The sequence below is a fragment of the Vicugna pacos genome, chromosome 9 (assembly GCF_048564905.1).
Source record: "Vicugna pacos chromosome 9, VicPac4, whole genome shotgun sequence".
NCBI classification, from domain to species: Eukaryota; Metazoa; Chordata; class Mammalia; order Artiodactyla; family Camelidae; genus Vicugna; species Vicugna pacos.
This window is the reverse complement of record NC_132995.1, coordinates 51,803,845-51,822,701: the sequence shown is the minus strand read 5'-3', so window position 1 is coordinate 51,822,701 and position 18,857 is coordinate 51,803,845. Positions and strand designations below refer to the sequence as shown.

Genomic DNA, 18,857 nt, shown 5'->3' with positions numbered 1-18,857 from the left:
CAAGAAGAATTTGACGTACCATTGCTGACTTGAAGATGGAGGGGCCAAGGTGGCAAGAAATGTGGGCAGCCTGAGAGTGGCCCAGATGACAGCAAAGAAATGGAAACCTCAGTCCTACAACCAAAAGGAAATAAATTCTGCCAACAACAAGAATGAGATTGAAAGCAGATTCAACCCTAGAGCCTCCAGAAGAGAACTCAGTCCAGCTAATACCTTGATTTTAGCCCTAAGAGACTGTGAGCAGAGAACTTAGTCATACTGCCTTGGACTTCTGACCTACAGAGCTGTGAGCTAATAAGTGGGTATTGTTTAAGCTGCTAAATATATGGTCATTTGGTACACAGCCATAAAAAGCTAATATAACCATGAACAGACTTCTAGTCACAGCAAACACCTCAGGCCCTTTGCTAACCATGAAACATTTATTTTCCACTAATCCACACTTTCTTTCCACACCACTATAAGTGCTGATAATTTACCTGAGGTCTTACAAGCTCAGTCATATCTGAATAAATTTTTTCATCATAAGACCAAAGGAATTTGCTTTTCACAGAGTTAAACCATAGTTCCCTTTAATATTTCAGGCATACTCAAGGTTGCACCTGATCTTAATCACCCAGTAATGTTCATTTTAAGAGTTTAAAGCATATTACATCTAAAACAAGATGCAAATGTAGTATCCAAAAAAAAGCAGTCACCCTAATACTGAGCTTTACAGGGGTGCAGTAGGATTTCACGGCAGGCCCTCCTGATCATTTAATATTCACTTCGTCTCCACCGGAGACTGTGAGGCTGAATAGAGATGATGTCTTGGCATTGTTAAACATAACTCCAGAGTGTGTGCCTGAAATGCATTCTGGTTGCTAGAAGATGTAAGATATAAGAAGCTGGGCTGCTTCACACTGATGTAGCTCTTCCTACTGAATCCACAAGCTTAGCCAGAGTAAGAATTTTTAAGTATGTGGGCCAAATGTTCATCTTGCAATTTGAGGAATATTTAAAAAGTTATCCACCAGGTCCCACTATAATTTGATAGATATATTGGAAAGAAGTATGGGGACTTGAGAGAAGATGTTTTGATCATGAATTAAAATTTCATAACACCACTACAGCGTTTTTGATGGTACTTTTGTCTGCCTGTGAAACATTTCCCTTGAGTTCAGCTGTGCTATTTGCATTTTTAATATTCAGTTGTTTCTAACTTATACCCAGACTTTTTGACCATGTTTATATGAGACTCTAAAGAAAGCACTGGCAGTTTCCAACTGTTTTCTACAGAATGCTCCTGTAAGTTGCTTTTAAGCAGATCATTGCACAAAAACATTCCTTTTCACTTGAAAACACTTTAGTAAAGGAATAAAGTGTTCCTAACCAATGAGTAGCATCAGAAAAGTTATAGTTATAACAAATATATAAAAAAAGAAAAGATCTACCATAAACTCCTCTGGATAATTAAAAATGTACAGAAATTATATTTGTTTCATAAAATGAACATAAACATAACATAAATACAGATTGTGATTGCATTTAGTATGAACCAATATATGGCTATTATTTAACAATTGGGCTTGTCTGTTTATATTTAGAAAGACTTTAAAATGTTGTTAAATGGTCTAGTTTGTTTTTAAAGTTTCTTAGGAGTTGTTGACCAGATATCAGTTTCTCTCTTATAAGTTTTCTGGAGCAAGGGATGGTGTTCAGAATCATATTAATGGTCACAAAATTACCCTCAACTTCAGAATTGTTTTTTCAACAAAGCACTGATTAGCTAGTGCATATGCATATATATGCATTTACAGGTGTGTTTGTGTACATGTGCATGTGTGTGTACCCACACAGCAGAACCAGAAGTCTGCCTTCTCTTCTGATTTCCCTGCCTATCCTTCACACCCAACCCTCCTCCACCCACCTACCTCCTCGCTCCTCTCTGTCTTGAGTTCACACTGGTGTAAGTCCTAAATAGCAAAATATGGAGAGGCGAAGAGGAGAAGAATATTTGCCTTCATGTGAGGAGGACTTGTGGAGCAAAGGATGAGAAAAAGAGGGCTGGCACTGGCTGATTGTATTGATATTCCTAGTTTTGCACCAGTTGACTACAGTATTTTTTCTACCTCCTCCTTCCTCTCTGCTAGAGATGGACCCAATAAATAAATCAGTATGACGGGAAATGAGGTACCTACACTAAATAAAAATAAGCTTAACAATAAAATTCAAAACTTGAAAAGTGGGAATATTCCCTGTTTATTCTGCTTCTTCATCAACCTTGGAATTCTACTCGCATCAGTGAGGGGTGGGAAGGAGTACAGGGTGAAGTGAGATAGCTGTGGTGGTTTGTTAGTTAGTTTTCCTGCCCTACATATTCCTCTTCTCTTCCCTTCTCCTCTGGTCACAGAGGTGGACACCTGACATGAGCTTACCTATTGGAGTATCCCTTTTTCTGAACACAGTGACTTACAGCATGTGATTCAAGAAAGGCCAGTTGGGTTTTCTCACCGGAATTCACATACAGATGATGAAAGAGAGAAATTACCCTTATGTTGGTATGAATAATCTGGGGCTACCAACAGCCACTGTCCCCAGACACATGGAAAGAACTTGTCTGCTGAAAAAGGAGAGCCAAAAACAGAGAGAACAGAAAGGGATGGATGGAGGGATGGGTGGGTGGATGGATGAGCTCCTTTTTATCTTCCTTTAAGGGGACACAGGTGCCAAAACTGTGTCCCAAAGCAGAAAAGTATCTCTCTCCAATCTAATACTCTACTCATAGACCATGGTTTTTAATCAAATTCATTAACTACTTTGGCTCAGTTTCCCAGTGCTGGCAACCTGAATTCTCAAAGTCCTAGGAAGATTTTTAATGAGCCCCTAATCTTCAGCAAGAAAAAGGTCTGAGTAACAGGCACTGTCCTCTACTAAGGTCTACTGGCATTGGACCAGGTAGTAGCCAGCACCACCTTGTGACCCATTCTTTGGAGAAACTCTTCTATCTTTCATCTATGTCTTTTCTCAAATAGATCCTCAGCTTCTCATCAAGTAGACTCCAAGGTGGTATTCGCATACCAGTGCTCAAAAGCATATCCAGATTTTAGGATAAACACAGCTTAGACCCAAGTTTGAGTCCTGGAAACCTGTGCTCATCTTCTTTTCTACCACTTGCCCCCTCTACCCTCTGCTGCCGTTATTTGGCAGATGATGTGTTTGCTGGGCCAATCACTGGGGTGGGGCAGGGGGCAACATGATGGCTTCAGCCACTTAACATTTATATGGAACTTCTGAGCCCAAATAAAGACAAAACTTGCAAGTATAAGGAATGATTTAAAGTCACCTCGGAACATACCATCTAGGAATAATATATAGGATTTGTTTGGATCCTGAGTCAAACAAACCAATAATAAAAAAACACCATGAATGTTCCAATCAGAGAACTGAACACTGGTAGGATATTTGATGCCAATAAAATACTGTCATTTTTTAACATGTGATAATGTTACTATGATAGTGGTTTTTTTTTAAGTTACTATCTTACAAGTACATACTGATGTGTATCTGGATAAAATGATATGATGGCTGAGATTTGCTTCAAAGTAAACCAGTCAGGGTGAAAGAGGTACAGAAAAGTAGCTGGGGAGAGAGATAAAATACATCTGGTGAGAATTGTTGAAGTTGGGTAATGATTACATGCGACTTAATTGTACAATTCTGTCAACTTCTGTCTATGCTTGAACACTTTCATAAGAGAAAATTTTCAAACAATTTCATCCATCTCAAAAGGCCATGGTTCCAGAGTTTCCTCACTATAAGCAAGTGAACATATTTATATTTGCATTTCCCAGATGCAAGAAACTTAGTTGCCCAGTGGCAACTGTCTTGAAATGTCTAGTTTCCACCAAAAATACCACAAGAAAGTCAAGCTTTGTACATCATACCAAGGTAAGCTAGAGAAAGCAATGTTCCATCAAACCACAAAGATTTAGAAAATGTCTGTTATACTCGAACAAAACAAAAATTTTAGTAATATCTTAGCTTAAGCCAAAGCACCGTATCTCCACCTTCTGGGGTCAAAGAAGAGGTTTCTAATCGGAGGTAGAGAGACAATCCCCTTGAATACATCCAACCGCCACAGGAACCCCAGGAATTCCTTCTCAAGAGGTCAGTTTAGACTAGATATTCATAATGTGGGTTTTCAATGCCACCAACCACTTCTCAAACATTACTACTTCAAACATATCCATCATTGTATTAGTCAAAATTCTCCAGAGAAACAGAACCTATACGATATATGTAGATATATAAATAGGCATAGCAGAGATTAATTATAGAAATTGACTCACTTGGCTATAGAAGCTGAGAATTCCTATGATCTGCCATCTGCAAGCTGGAGAACCAGAAAAATCAGGTGGTGATGGTGTAAGTCCCAGTTTGAGTCCAAATGCCCAAGAACCAGGAGCACTGATTTCCTAGGGCAGGAGAAAATGAATGTCTCAGCTCAAGCACAGAGAGTGAATTCACCATTTCTCCACCTTTTTGTTCTATTCAAGCCTTCAGCAGACTGGATGATACCCACCTGCACTCATGAGAGTGATCTTCTTTATCCAATTTACTGACTCAAATGCTAATTTCTTCTAGAAACAACCCCACAAATACACCCAGGAATAATGTTTTACCAGCTATCCAGGCATCTCAGCCCAGTCAAACTGACACATAAAATTAGCCATCAGAAATATATTAGAAAAAGGATTCAAGGATTATTCCATGTGGCATTCAGAGCCTGTTTTAAACCTTTTAAGCCTGTTCAGTTACACATCTTTCTAAGCAGAAAAATAATCCACATGAATGGAGGCCCCAGGGTGCCTAATATGTCTGTCCCTCATTTATTCCTACCAAATCACTATGAGTGTATCATTGCTATCCTCTCAGAGAAGGAGTCTCTCCTTGGTTTTAAACATGCGCAATAAAAGTGACCTTTGAAAACTGTGTGTTGAGTCTCTGGCCAAATCACCCTGAATAGGTCCGATCTCACCTGAAAACTGTGTGTTTAATAACATTCCATGGTCTGCTGTGCATCATCTTTATTGACCGTGAGGCAGATGTTAGCTGCATGGAAGAACTATCATCTGAGCCTCACTGGACACAGAATCTTTTGGAAATAATTTGGCTTTACTCTCCATGTGGACCCAGCAGGATTCAGTAAGGGAGGCAGATGGTGTGGTGAGCAGAGTTCAGCCTAGCTTGGAAGAAGGAGATGCCATCTGAATATCCCCAAGTGCGCCCCTGGGGCATCTCCTCTCCTGCCTCTTGTAGTCTCTGGTACTGTCAGCTCTTGTCAGCTGTGGGCTCTGATCACCCTCATCCAGAGCAATGGAGGTCCACATCCAACAAGGGGATGCAACTGTCCTCCTTGTCTCTAAGCCAGTGATCAGGTAAGGTGGGAACACTGAACCATACGTTCCCACAAGCCCATCCCCAGCCTCACTAGCTTTACCTTTCCTCCTTATTTAAACTCTCCATCTATGGTTCTCAGCCATAAGCATGCATCAGAATCACCGGGAGGACTCCTTACATCACAGATTGCCAGCTGCACACTAGAGCTCCTGATTCAGTAGAATTTGCACTTCTAATGTACTCATCAGCCAGGGAATGCTGATGCTGCTGGGCTGAGGGCCACCCTTTGAAAAGCACTGCTCTAGAGCTTTCCTAGGGTCTGAAGCCTTTATCTGAATCCCAGTCTCTTTGGTTTGTGCCTTCCTCCTCCTTGGCCTGGACATTGGCCTTAATACCAACTGGCCAAAACAAAAAGATCATGACACAAGGATCAGCCTGATTCAGCTTTAAGACACCTGCTGGTTCGCTATGAGACCTCCACTTAGACACTACTTAAGATGTCACCAACTCTGACGAAGACTAAACCTTCCATATGTTCTAGGGCACTGTGCTTTGAGTTGTTGCTACTGACTCAATGCCTGTCCTAAAATTGGGTTAAATTCCCTTAGTTCCTGTCCCAATCATTCCCAGGTTTCTTCCTGCCCTGCAGCCCCAGTGCTGAGGTCCTAACCCTATGTAAGCAAGTGAATAGGACAGTGTTCCACCCCTCTACACCTCTCTCCATTCCTGGAAGCCCACATCTCAGGCCACCGAACTGACTCTGGTGCTTGCACCGCTGATTTGTCTTGCATTACTATTATTGTTATTATTATTAATATTCCCTTGTCCAGGACAGGGTAGGCCTCAGTTCAAGCCCGACTGTATAAATAACTATCTGTGAAGAGTTTGATTAAATGTTTTTACTCCTCTGGGCCTCAGGACTGAAAGAAACAATTTGTAGATCCCAGGCTCCACCAGCAGATGTTTGATTTCAAGGGGTGGGAAGAGGACCCAAGCTTTGCCATTTTCTCAGAACTCCCTTGTTGATTACAATGTGCAACCAGGGTTGAGAACTACTGATCCTTCCCTTCATTTCACAAATAAAGACACCAAGACTCAGAGAGAACAGTGGCATATCAAAGTTCCACAGACAGATACTGGGATCTGACACTAGGATTCTGTCCTCCCAATTCCTAGTTCAGAGATCCATGTGGAAACTGGAATAGATGCCAGCTTCCCACTCCTACTGGCCTGGTCCAGAGCAATGGTTATTCCAGCTTGGCTGAGCCTGTGGAGCTTGTTAAAATGGAGATCTGGAATTTCAACCCAGACCTGCTGGCTGCATGGGGATCCCCATGGGGTACAAGGAAAAGAGGGTGACTGGAGAGCTTCCTAGAGGTCAGAGTGTGCCATCAGCATCCTCCAAGCTGCAGCACATTCCCTCTTCCAACCAAGTTAGTATCCTGGCTCTGGTTTTGCCCTCCATTCCATGGCTGTGATGCTCTGAAGAAACCTCACACTTGACTCTAACTTGGGCTCCAGATTTCAGGCCCCAGCTTGGCATCTTGGCCTGTGACTCTCACTTTCTCTCCCTCTCTCCCCAGTCTCCTCAGCTGTAGAGGTTGTGTGCCTCCCTTAAAAAGGACCTGATTCTATCACTGCTGGGCAAACCTTCAGAGAGCTTCCCTGCCCACACTAAAGCAACCCAGCCAGTCCTCTCAGGGGCTGGAAAACTGGACTCATTATACACACTATTAGCCATAAAGGCTTCAGGAACTATTAGAGAGAAACAAAAGTTCCCCCAGTGGCTTCCATAGATGGTCTAAAATGTTTGTCATTGTCCTCAAACAACAGATTGTCACAGGGACATATAATTCAGCGGAGTCTAAGCAGACCCCTGGCTCCTCACTGGATTATTTATGTCATTTATTGGGAGCTTTTAAAGAATTGTTTTTCTCAGTCAGCCAAATGCACTGATGGAAGCGCATTGTCAGCCTTCAAAAACCAGAATCACATCATTGTCCAGTAAATATGTTCCTGCTCTTTTACAGAGTTTTAAAATTGTGCTCCACTGAGGAAAAGAAAAATGGTATGTGTGTGAGCATGGATTGAAATTCCCGCACACTTGAGGGACGGTCAGCTGGGGTTTGGGTATCTTTCAACAAAACGCAGCAATTTATTTGTGGAAATCCCATTATAGCTAATAGGAGTTAAAAAACATTTTAAAAGATGAGGATGTCTAGTCATTTCAAGATTATTTTGTAAAATGTGCCCCGCTAAAAAAAGGAATGAATTTTGCAAAGAACGTCACAAACCTACTCATACCAATTCAAGTCACATAAAACAATTAAAACTAAATATATCTGATACCAGAGCTAACTGCTTTTTTAAATCTCTCTTTAAATACACCAAGCTTGAAAATTCTCACTGCTAGGAAAACATACACTGCACACTTAGACATCAATGGCTATTCTCAGGCAACCTTCTTTAAGCAAGATAATTGGATAAAATTCTAAATTAACATGAAGGGAGACAGTACTGTAATTTATAGAAGTGGAAATTTCAAACATAAAGAACTTTCAAACTGGAGTAAATCATATCTTTGAACCTTACTGCTCAACATGGTTAGTAGCATCATCTTGGATAAAGACACAGAAAGAAAGCTCTTCCAATTTACAAGGGAAACAAAACTGAGTCAAATAACTGATCCAATAGAGAGTAAAATAAAGATGATTCACATTGATTTTGACAGGCTTGAAGAAATTGTACCCTTTGTTAAAATAATTCTATTCTGCCTCTGGAAATTGATGCTAGGAAAATAATCCTAAAAATGTTCGAAGAGGAAAGAAAAAAGAAAAAGACATGCTTAAAGATGTTCAATACAGTCTTATTTATAATAGGAGGTATAATCATAGCATGTAAATATTGCACAAATATTTCAATAAATTAAAATACATTCACTCAATGAAATATAATGATGCAATATTTATGGAAAGTTACATAATAAAAAAAGATCTTGTTTTACTGTTAAGATTAGAAATCAGGATATAAAATATAGGATCAAAAGCCTTTTTTTTTTTAATCAAACAGATAGGAGAAAATAGTTAGAAGAAATATACCAACATGGTATCAGTTTACTCTTTCTTTCATGGTCATAATTCCCACTCAACACAATGGCCTACTCTCTCCACAATCTAACACCTACTTGGGCCAACATGTAGGGGGTTACTTTTATTTTCTTTTACTTTCTACTTGTCTGTGATTTATAATTTCATATATATGAGACTGCAATTTCCTTCAGAGGATCCAGTTATAATAGGATTCTCTCACTAAAATTAAAAGCTAATACAGGTTCCTCCCTTTCTTCTAAAATGCAAATCCTGTCCCTAATTACTATAAGCTCCCCAGGGTCACCTGGGCCCTCTGCTCTTTCTGCTTCTCAGCCCTGAGAAATGCTGTTTATCATCCCAATTGTAGGAGTTTTTGGCCTCTGCAAACTTTCTGAGCTGGTTCTACTTGTTCTTTGAGTCTTTGCCACAACAAAGAAGAAGACAGTCCCTTCAAACCAACCCCTCAATAGTAGGTGCACAATCTATCAGTAACATTCTTAATAATGTGTTAACTATATGTGTTAACAATTGTGATAAAAAGAGATGTTTATCACACAGTCGCTGAAATGCCTTACACGTTCCTGACCATCTAATTCAGAGCTCTGTGGGTTACAAGTATCTGAAACTTTCTAAATCCAGTCCTCAGGGCTTTGGTGCATGTTGTTTTCTCTTCGCAGAACACTCTTTTCCCAGATGTTTACATGGCTTGCTCCATTGTTTACTTCCTGACTTTGCTCAAATTTCCCCTTTCTAGGAAAGCCTCTACAACCATATTATTTTAAAATTCTTGACCACTCCTCACTCACATCCCAGCACTCCCTATCCCTTTCCCCACTTTTATTTTCTCTGTTGCACTCAGCCTTTTCTTGCATATCATATATTTTTCTTAATATCTTGTGTACTCTTTCTAACTCTCCCATTCCTCATCCCCCACCGATTATCCCTCACAATGCAAAGTTCCAGGAGAGCAGAGGTATTTTTGTCTTTATTTTCTGCAGCTGTAACTCCAGACTCACGAATGGTGCCTAGCACATTATAGATACTCAATAATATTTATGGAATGAACAATGAATGAATGATGTAGTCCTAAGGAAGCTTGTAAATCATGCCAATCATTTGTACAACACGTGTTATTTACAGAGACCATTCGGATATCTCAGGATGTCTGTGTCTCCATCTCCTCCTCTTAAAAGGACACCAATCAGACTGGATGAGAACCCACACATACGACTTCATTTTGCCTTAATTATCTTTTTAAAGGCCTCATTCCCAAAATACAGTCACATCTGAAATGCTGGGGAGTCTTCAACATAATGAGTTTTCAGATCATAACAGATAGCAAGCAGGTGACAGTGGTAGAGTCTGAACATGAGTCTCCTGGCTCCAACCCACACCCTCCCACTTCACTATGCTCTCAATCACCCCAGGATAGCCCCTCACCTGAAGACATGACAACCACTTCCCTATGTGGCCTGTCTAGGACTCCCTATGTGCCCTGTTTCCTTCCACAGCAGGGGCTCCCCTCATCTCCTCTGTCTGAGTCAGTCAGTATGATTTCCCACTTCCTGGAACGCCATGTAACCCAATTTCTCTCCAGCCTTGAATCTTATTAATCCAATTCCTCTGATGTTTCAGATTTCATTGTGAATCACATGGGGACCATCCTCTGTGCTGTGCCATGTGCACAGAACATCCTTCTTCCAAACAGCTCCCAACGCAGTACACAGGCACTGCAGAAATCCATAACCTAGGTGATCCCCATGAGACCCCAAGATGCTCTGGAAGGGTGAGTGAGAATTTGCCAGAGTTACAGCCCCAGAAGACCGAGGCTCCAACTGCCACCAGGCTGCTCTATCACCCTGACTCTCTGAGGTTATCATGTTTCCTCTCCCAAATCTATGATAAGTAAGTGCTATTTTTGCACTTCCTCTTTAGGGACACTTATTCAGCTCTCCCACAGTGTTGAGTCTGTCTTGAGCATCAATCTGACACTATCATCAAAGGCTCAGACCAGGCCTAAGCAATGACCCTTTGCTGTTTCATTGCCACTCAGCTCAGATCCAATGTTGCTATTAAAAAAGACCAATTACTGGACCACAAAGCAGTCTCCTTCTACCATCTAAATTCACAATCAAGTCAGACTGATCAGGCAAATTGATGTGACCAACTAGTTAGTGATTCATCACTAAGAAAGCTTTGGAAAAAAATCTATTTTGGGTGGGTACAGTCAAGCTTGGGGCATAGTTTCTATGTAAACATGTTTCTGATGGAAACATATGCAAAGTGAAGAAAGACACACATCTACCTTGTAAATACTGAGCTCCTTCCACATCTCAGGCACTGGCTGGGCTTTAGAGTTACCATAATGAACCAGATGTGGTCAAAACCCTCAAAAAATCCACCAGGCAATGGGAACATCTCTTTGCAGTTCAAGATGGTGGGAAACAGGAAGCTCACCTTGGGACATGGTGCCAAGGGAGACCAGGAGAGAATGAACCCCTTACTCTGGTAAGTCAGATAACTGACCTTAAAATGGATGCTGTCAGGTGGAGAAGGATGCTGGGACAGGGATTGGTGACTGGAGCTCAGGCTGAGCTGCCTAAGATTTCCTGTGTCTCCCAGTCCCTCTGTTGGCCCTCACTCTACTGATTTAGAGCACTTTTCCAGGGTGTTCCTGCCACATGATCTAGTCCAGACAGTCCTGGGCAACAAATCTAAATCTCACCTTCCACCAAACACCCATTCACAATCACATGCAATCACACACATTTACACACTCATATACTCATACATATGCTCACACACTCAGACACTCTCATACACATTTGTGAGTGTGCATACACACATACACACACTTTCGTTTTTCCCTTCAACCTCACACTAAATTTAAAATTGATGTGGAAGATGATGAGGCTACTGAAACAAAAGGAATTCAATATATGGGACTATTTACCCCAAGACAGCATTCTCAAAGCAAACCTGATTTTTTCCAGGACTCTTTCTACACCAACTTAAGCCTGTGTGCCACACAGATATCAGAAGGACACTGTGAAGATGCAAGTCACAATGTATCTCCTTCTAGTTCCAAACCCTCCAATGTCTTCATTTCTCACTCAAGACTTAATGACCCAAATGTTCCTTCAGACTGGACCCTGTGACCCTCCTAGGATTCAGTCCCTGGCCCCCCTCCTCAAACACTCTAGAAGTTCTCTCCATTGCTCCTACAACTCCACTGGCTCTTCTCATAGCCAGAAACAGTCCTTCCCCAAAGCTACATGGCCTACCCCCTTCACTCAAATGTCATCTTTCCAATGAGGTCATTTCTGGTCACCCTATAGAAAATTCTGCCACTGCTTCTGCCACAGGCCTCTGACCTCCCAGTCCTGTTTTGCTTTAGTTCATAGAGCTTATGCCATCTAATGCAAAGTGGACGTTTCTTGCTTTGTTTTTTCCTCCATTCACTAAAGAAGGCAAGCTCCCAGAGAGCAGGGACTGCTGTCAACTTGGGCCACAGCTGTTTCCCCAGCACTTAGGAGAGTACTAGAACAGACAATGGCTCCACAAATAAAGAATCAGCAGGAAACAGACTGGTTTGTCACGAGGCTCTCAAGGAGGTGGTGCGGTATAGGACAGTCATCTTTACATTGAGAGGTTCCAGATAGGCGCTTGGGGAACCACAAGAGCAAATGATGGGAGGAGGCTGTTTGTGCCCCCTCCTCCATCCAGCGCAGCTCCATTTGCATTCATTTTATCTCTTTGAACTTCCATATAAGATTGCCTCTAATGAAAGATTTATACTGCTTTAGATAAAAGTTTTTAAACCATTGAGGAAAGATCACAGAGACAAAAAGAAATAGACTGGAGTCCAGCTCTACTGCTTATAACAGTGAGATGGAATATTAGCCAAGTCACATATGTTTTCTGACCTTTGGTTTCTGTACGTGAAAAATGAGAACAATGCCTATCGCCAGGGGTGATATGAACAATATTTAACAACTAGTGAAGTACAGGCAGCCACCAATCAGAACACACAAATGTCAACATTAAACAGAGGATGGCTGCACCTGACATAGGCAAAAGGTCATTAAAGGGTGGATTCCCAAGTCAATCTCAGGACCTTGCCAGGCAATCTGGTGCATTTATGGTCCCTCTGCGAGACATGGGAGTGTGGGGGAAGAACAAGGCTAATTCAGGATGAGTCATCAAAATCCAAACCTTGCAGCGACCTTTGGAGTGCAGGCTCAGAATGTCCAAGGAATGGAAATCCAAAACAAAAGGTCTGACCTACCTTCTTCCTATAAGCCCTCGCCAGGGATTAAACAGCATACCCCAAAGCCACAGAGAAGCTGTAATATGCCCATATATCATCTGGGTCACATTACATGCAGCATAATTAATGTTTAAAAAGTATTTCTGCAATAAAATGTCTCTGTGGTAACCGGCAAGAATCGCAAGGAGGCTGTGGTTGTGTTTAATTTGATTGCAGAAGAGATTTCTAGTCAGTGGAGCATCGCCACCAATGGCCCCTTACTGGACTCAGCACACACAACCAAGTGATTGCATTTCCAATCAGAAGCAGAGCCTGGGACCAACAAGTCCCCAATGAGTGCATTTCCTGGCCACAAAAGCCTTTTGTTTCCTGTCTGATTCTACAAGTGTGCTTTCTCCAATGTCTCTCGATTACTGGGCCTTTTACCAGCATCTCCAAGGAGGATCCTCGCGTGACAGTTATGAAAGAATTCTCTGCTGAGACTGTCTGATGGCAGACCTCTGTCGAGTCATTCTCTTAACTTTGTGAGTTGATGAAATGCATCAATTATTTCAAAGCACTGAAGTTTGACAATTTCTTCATGAAATGAATATTTTAGTCCCCACATAACAAGGGAGGCAAAATTAGTTGGGATGAGTGGAAAATTGACAGGCCAGGGTTTTGCAAATGGAACCAATTTCTCCTTGGCACAACAGACATTTTTCTCTGCCTGCTCCTTCCTACTTCCTGCCTCCTTCATCCCATGGCTCTACTTCTCTAGAAGTCTCAAGTGAGCAGAGGTTAGGGAGGGGAGGCTTGTCTCACCTATGGATTGGCAAATGCATGGCTGGATCTTATAGAAACAGGGATGATTTCTGGACCTAGGGAGACATGCTATACTAAGTCTAAAGAAAATAATCCCCTCTCCCTGGCATGGCTATGGACAACAAACCAGTTGTCCAGCCCAGTCTTGTAGATTAACTGCAGTGCCCAGTTTTAAAGTGCACATTGCTTTCAACCTAATTAATAACTAATCATAACATAATCTGCTACTAAAAATGAACTATCAGAAGTTATATACCATTTACTCTTCTAAGAAAGTATACATTGAATCAAGTTAGTGGCTATCCCTACAATACTGTGTTTTATATTTGCATTCCAACTTGCTTTCTAAACAATCAGTGCTGCTTTCTGGTTAAAAAGTTGGACTCACAAGTCTAATTGCCTGGGTTCAACTCCTGATTGTCATCTCTTCTGTGTCCAAAAGTTGATTCTAAGAGCAGGCATTGCATTCAAAGTTCTGCATTGAGCATTGAACAGTAACCCCTCCAAGCATGGAGCACTTAGTTCGTGAAATACTCTAACTATATATTATGTCAAGGAAATTTCCCAGCCCCCATGTGGAAAAGGAGGAGATACTCTTTCATTTCTCAGGCCTTCTAATGGCAGTCTCTCTGCTCTGAACATTCCCCTTCTTGGTTAATATTTCATCATCCTTCAGATTTCAGCTAAGATGATACTTTCTCCAGAAGAAACTGTCCTTAACCCAGATCTGAACTTGGATCCATGAACTGCCATTGTACCCTCGAATTCCTCTGTGCAGCACTCACAGGCCTTTACTGCTTTACTGCCATTGAATGTTTGTGCTTCTAACCCCACAAAACAAGCTCTGTGCAGGCAGGGAAGGTGTGTATCTTGCTTACCATTACATGCCCCAGAGCTCAGCCCAATGACTAAACCTAAAAGGCATGTACTGTATCCCTAATGCACGCGTTACTTATTAGGGCAGAGATGTTTATTGTTCCCCCATATCTCTGTGTTCCCCAACATCTCCCAACTTCCTTGAAGTAGACAAAGCCATGTGATTAGTTCTGGCCAATGTGTTGTAGCAAAAGAAACATGTGTCCCTTCAGGGTTAAAGCTTAAAAGAATGGGTGTAGGTCCTTCCTGCTCCCTCATCCCCTGGTACAAAGATTGGAGTAGCCACCTGTTGACAAGATGGAGCACCAAGATGGAACCACCTGGACCCCTAAGTCATAACTTAGAAAGGAAATGACATAAAGAGGCCCTTGATTAGCAGACGACTTTTCATGAGTGACTGTAAACCCATGGAGATTTGAGGGGCTTGTTTGTTACCACAGCATAACCTAAACTGACCTGAGTTACTTAAAAGATTTTCAAGGATCACACAGCACACTGATATCCAACCACAGAGCTCTTGAATTTAAAAGTTTAAGACTGAGTGAATAATAAGGCTTTGCCTTTAATTACTTATCAGCCTAGTATCTTTTTCATCTTTGTATCCTGAATGGCAAAAAAGAAATAGTTCATAAACCACCTACACCAAAAATCTCTGAGGAAAATGACTAGCCATTTGCTATCAATTTGTGGATATTCTCTCTCTGTTTTAGGGGGATGCCTCTCAACCCATACATCCACTCTATTTATCTACGGAAAGAGCTGTGTGGTAGAAGGAGCATCCCTCTTTGTGAATGAGGCCACCTGTTCTTCTGTTCTGACTTGACAGATTTCCGTCTCTTCCCTGTGAGTAGGCGGACAGTCAGAGTTGATTTGCTGGATAGTTTCCTCAGATGTGATTACAGCACAATTACATTGATAACCAGCTTAGCGTGTGGTCAAAATGTTTCCTAACAAAAAAAGTATTCTAGTACATGGAAATAGGAGTCTTTAGGGAGTAGTTAATTTATAGGCTAATGTCTCCTTACATCAAGTATGATTGCAAAGAAGGGTTATTTCTGTGAAGTTAGGCTATTATCAGGGAGGCAGGCCACATGGGCAGGGATGAGGAGGCTTAATCTTAGAGCCAGGGCAAAGGTGTAGCACTGGCCCCATCTCTGTTTATCACAGGAAAGTGCAAACCTTGCAGACTTCTCTTAAACTTCCTTACTTTCTCCTCCAATTCTGCAGGGATAGTTCTAAATTTAAGAAAAAGAACATCAACATTTAATGAGAACTTTCTCTTCATAGTTACCTTTTCATTCGCATTTAAAACATTAACCCTTTGAAATAGGTGTTTTCCCAGCTCAGCAGAAAGTGTCTGAGTGGCCTTGAGCAAGTCACAGAAGTGTACCAAACCTCCATTTTATTGTCTGTAAAATGGAGGTCCCACTGAATATGAAAGGCTGGAAAAGGGTCAGGCATTGGAGCATATCTTTGATTTCCTGGGAAACAGATTCTAAGATGCAGAACTGTATGCAGGAAGCTAATTAGGGAGCACTCTCAGGAACAACTCCCACTTGGGAGCGGGAGAAGGTAGGTTAGACAGAATTTGAACTGTGATGCAGTTGCAGAATGATCTCAGCCAATCACATGAGAGCTCTGAAACTGGTGGGACCTTCAGAGTTGTCCCAAAATGAGACAAGGGGGCCAAGCCACTGTATACCCCAGACACACTTCAATCTACAATTCATTGAAGTCAGCTAGTCACAGGGAGGGGGCATAATCTTGGACAAGGCAATTTCCTATAGGAGGGTAATGCCTAGGGAAGAACTCAGCTGTGAGCCATCAGCAGGCAACATATCCCACAGCCAGGGGATGAATACTTAATTCCTGAAGGGAGAAATGAATGGTAGACTACAGGATTCACTGCAGTGGTGAATAGGATAGGCAGGAGATCTGCCCTCCCAGAGTTTATAATCCAGTGGGGAGAAGAAGAGAAAAGCAAACAAAGAATTGATTATTTGCAGTGCCATTGGTGCCATTAGAAACACACCCTTGTATCTACTGAGCACGAGGGGAACATATTCCTAGAATGAGAGTGGTAACTACATCAACAGCATATTGATATTTATATACGTTCAACATAGTTCATTTGGATTTGTGGCCTGTCATTGTACATTGCAAGCGGTCTTCAAATTTCCTACATTTTGACTTGCCATCCATCCACAATTTCTTCCAGTGGCTGGTCTCAAGCTACTGTTAGACAATCCTCCCAGGCTTTTACAGTGATGTCTTCATGTCAGAAGCCAACCTTCCTACAACACCTGCTGTTCTCTGCCCTTCATTTGCCCTACCATGAATTCCAGCTATTGTCAAAAGTGTGTGCTAGCCTCCAGTGTGATACTGTTGCTTGGGTTCCCTGGGGCAGGTCCAGTACCTGCATACCTGTCCCCAGTTACTGGAGTCAGAACTATTCTCCAGGACACAAAGTATACATGGCAGAAAGAAAGTCTCTGACAGAGGAAGCCACACATATTGCCAAACACACTCACTTCAGGGTCATACTGTAGGTGCTCACTGGAGGAGAACATTCCCAAGATGTACAATGACATTTACTGATTAAGATGCTCAGGACAGTCAGCCAAGCCCCCAGCTCTCACTGGAAGACATCAGCATGCAGGACATAATAAAGAAGAGACACACACACACACAGAGACTAGTGTAATGGATTTTTCATATTGAAATATTTTATAACTTATATATGACTTTAGAATATATTTCAGAAACAAACAGTAATTAACAGTACTGCACAAGGATGGTATTAAACAGAATGTGTCTGTACAGGTTGTACAGGAATTCATAAAAGAGTGACTGACTTAGATGTGGGGGAACAGGGAGGATTTTCTGGTGGAGCTGAGATCTGAAAGGTGAGTGGGATTTAGTGATATTCAGGGGTAGGGGAGCATATTTCAGGCAGAAGCAACAGCATATGCCAAGCCTAAGAGATGAGAGAGAGCATTTAGCACATTTGGGAAAAGAAGCCTACACGGTTGAAGCACAAAGGGTGAGAAGGGGACTGAGGAGAGGTGAGGTGAAGGTAGAAAGAGAGGTGAGGGTTATCCTGAGAAGAAAGGGAAGCCACAAAGGGTGTTAAGCAAGGGGTGGGAAAATGTAAGGCTGTGATTCTGGAAAGAGGATGTTGAAAGCCACCAGGCTCCTCTCAGACATCAGCCCTCAGGGCACTGCCTTTCTCAGAGCTGAGGATGTCTCCCCATCAACCTTATAACCTGTTATCATCAGGACAGAAATTCCCTAGATTTTACAGCCATTCAGTTATAGCCCTTTATGTTTCATATATATTATCATTTCATATATGTCATATAGATACATTTTATATACATCATCACAAAAATCCTGTTAGGTGGGCAGGGCAAAGTGTAGGTAAAGAATTTTTATAGTTTACAGTTGGGGAAACAGATTCAGGAAAATTATATAAACTCACTGCCACTACACGGATGATAAACAAAACTAGAACACAGAAGCAACCATAAAAGATACATAAATAAATGGGTATGATTGTGTTCTAAAAAACTTTATTTACAAAAACAGGTGGAAGCATAGATTTGGCCTAGGGCATAGTCTGTCAACCCCTGCAGTACGGTCTTGGTGATGGTATGGACATTTGGATTTACGAAATAGAACAGAATTCCCAAAATAGACCCAAATGTGTGTGGCCAACTAATTTTTTTTAATAAAGGTAAAGTAGTAAGAATCTCGATCTATACCACGTTTCAAGACTAGATCACAGATGTAAATGTAAATGGATCATTGACCTAAATCTAAAACTTAAAACCATAAAACTTCTAAGAAAAAAAATCTTTGTGACCCTGGGTTAGGCAAAGATTTCTTAGCTAAAACACAAAACTATGAACTATAAGAGAAAAAAAATTGATAAATTGAACTTTGTAACACTTAAAACTTTTGTTCTTTGAAAGACATTACTAAGAAAATAAAAAGACAAGTCATAAAATAGTAGAAAATATTTGCAAAACACATTGCTGAAAAAGTACTTGTAGCTGGAAGACATAAAGAACTCTCAAAAGTCAGTAAGACTAAAACAATCCAATTTTTAAACATTCAAAGTATGTGAACAGAAACTATACCAAAGAAGAGTTGTGAATGCATGGTAAATAAATACATGAAAAAATGTTCAACATATTAGCAATCAGGGAACTGAAAATTCAAACCATAATAAATGGCTAAAGTTTAAAAACAAAATGATGCTACCTAGTTCTGGTAAAGATATAGACCAACAGCATCTCTCATTCATTGTTGGTGGGAATGCAAAGTGGTGCAGCCAGTATGGAAGAGAGTTTGGCAGTTTCTTAAAAATTAAACATGCACTTTTCAACAATGAAACAATTCCTCTGTTAGGTATTTACACAATAGAAAAAAAA

The 18,857-nt window shown here is 41.2% G+C and overlaps 1 long non-coding RNA gene across 1 annotated transcript in view; it reads right to left on the bottom strand.

Moving 5' to 3' along the window:
- The window catches only part of LOC116281949 (uncharacterized), a 252,971-nt gene that overhangs the window by 74,082 nt on the left and 160,032 nt on the right, over positions 1–18,857 (bottom strand). The window contains exon 3 of the long non-coding RNA XR_004191428.2: positions 4,332–4,457. This is a non-coding gene — a long non-coding RNA (uncharacterized lncRNA). The remainder of the gene's footprint in view (positions 1–4,331; positions 4,458–18,857) is intronic.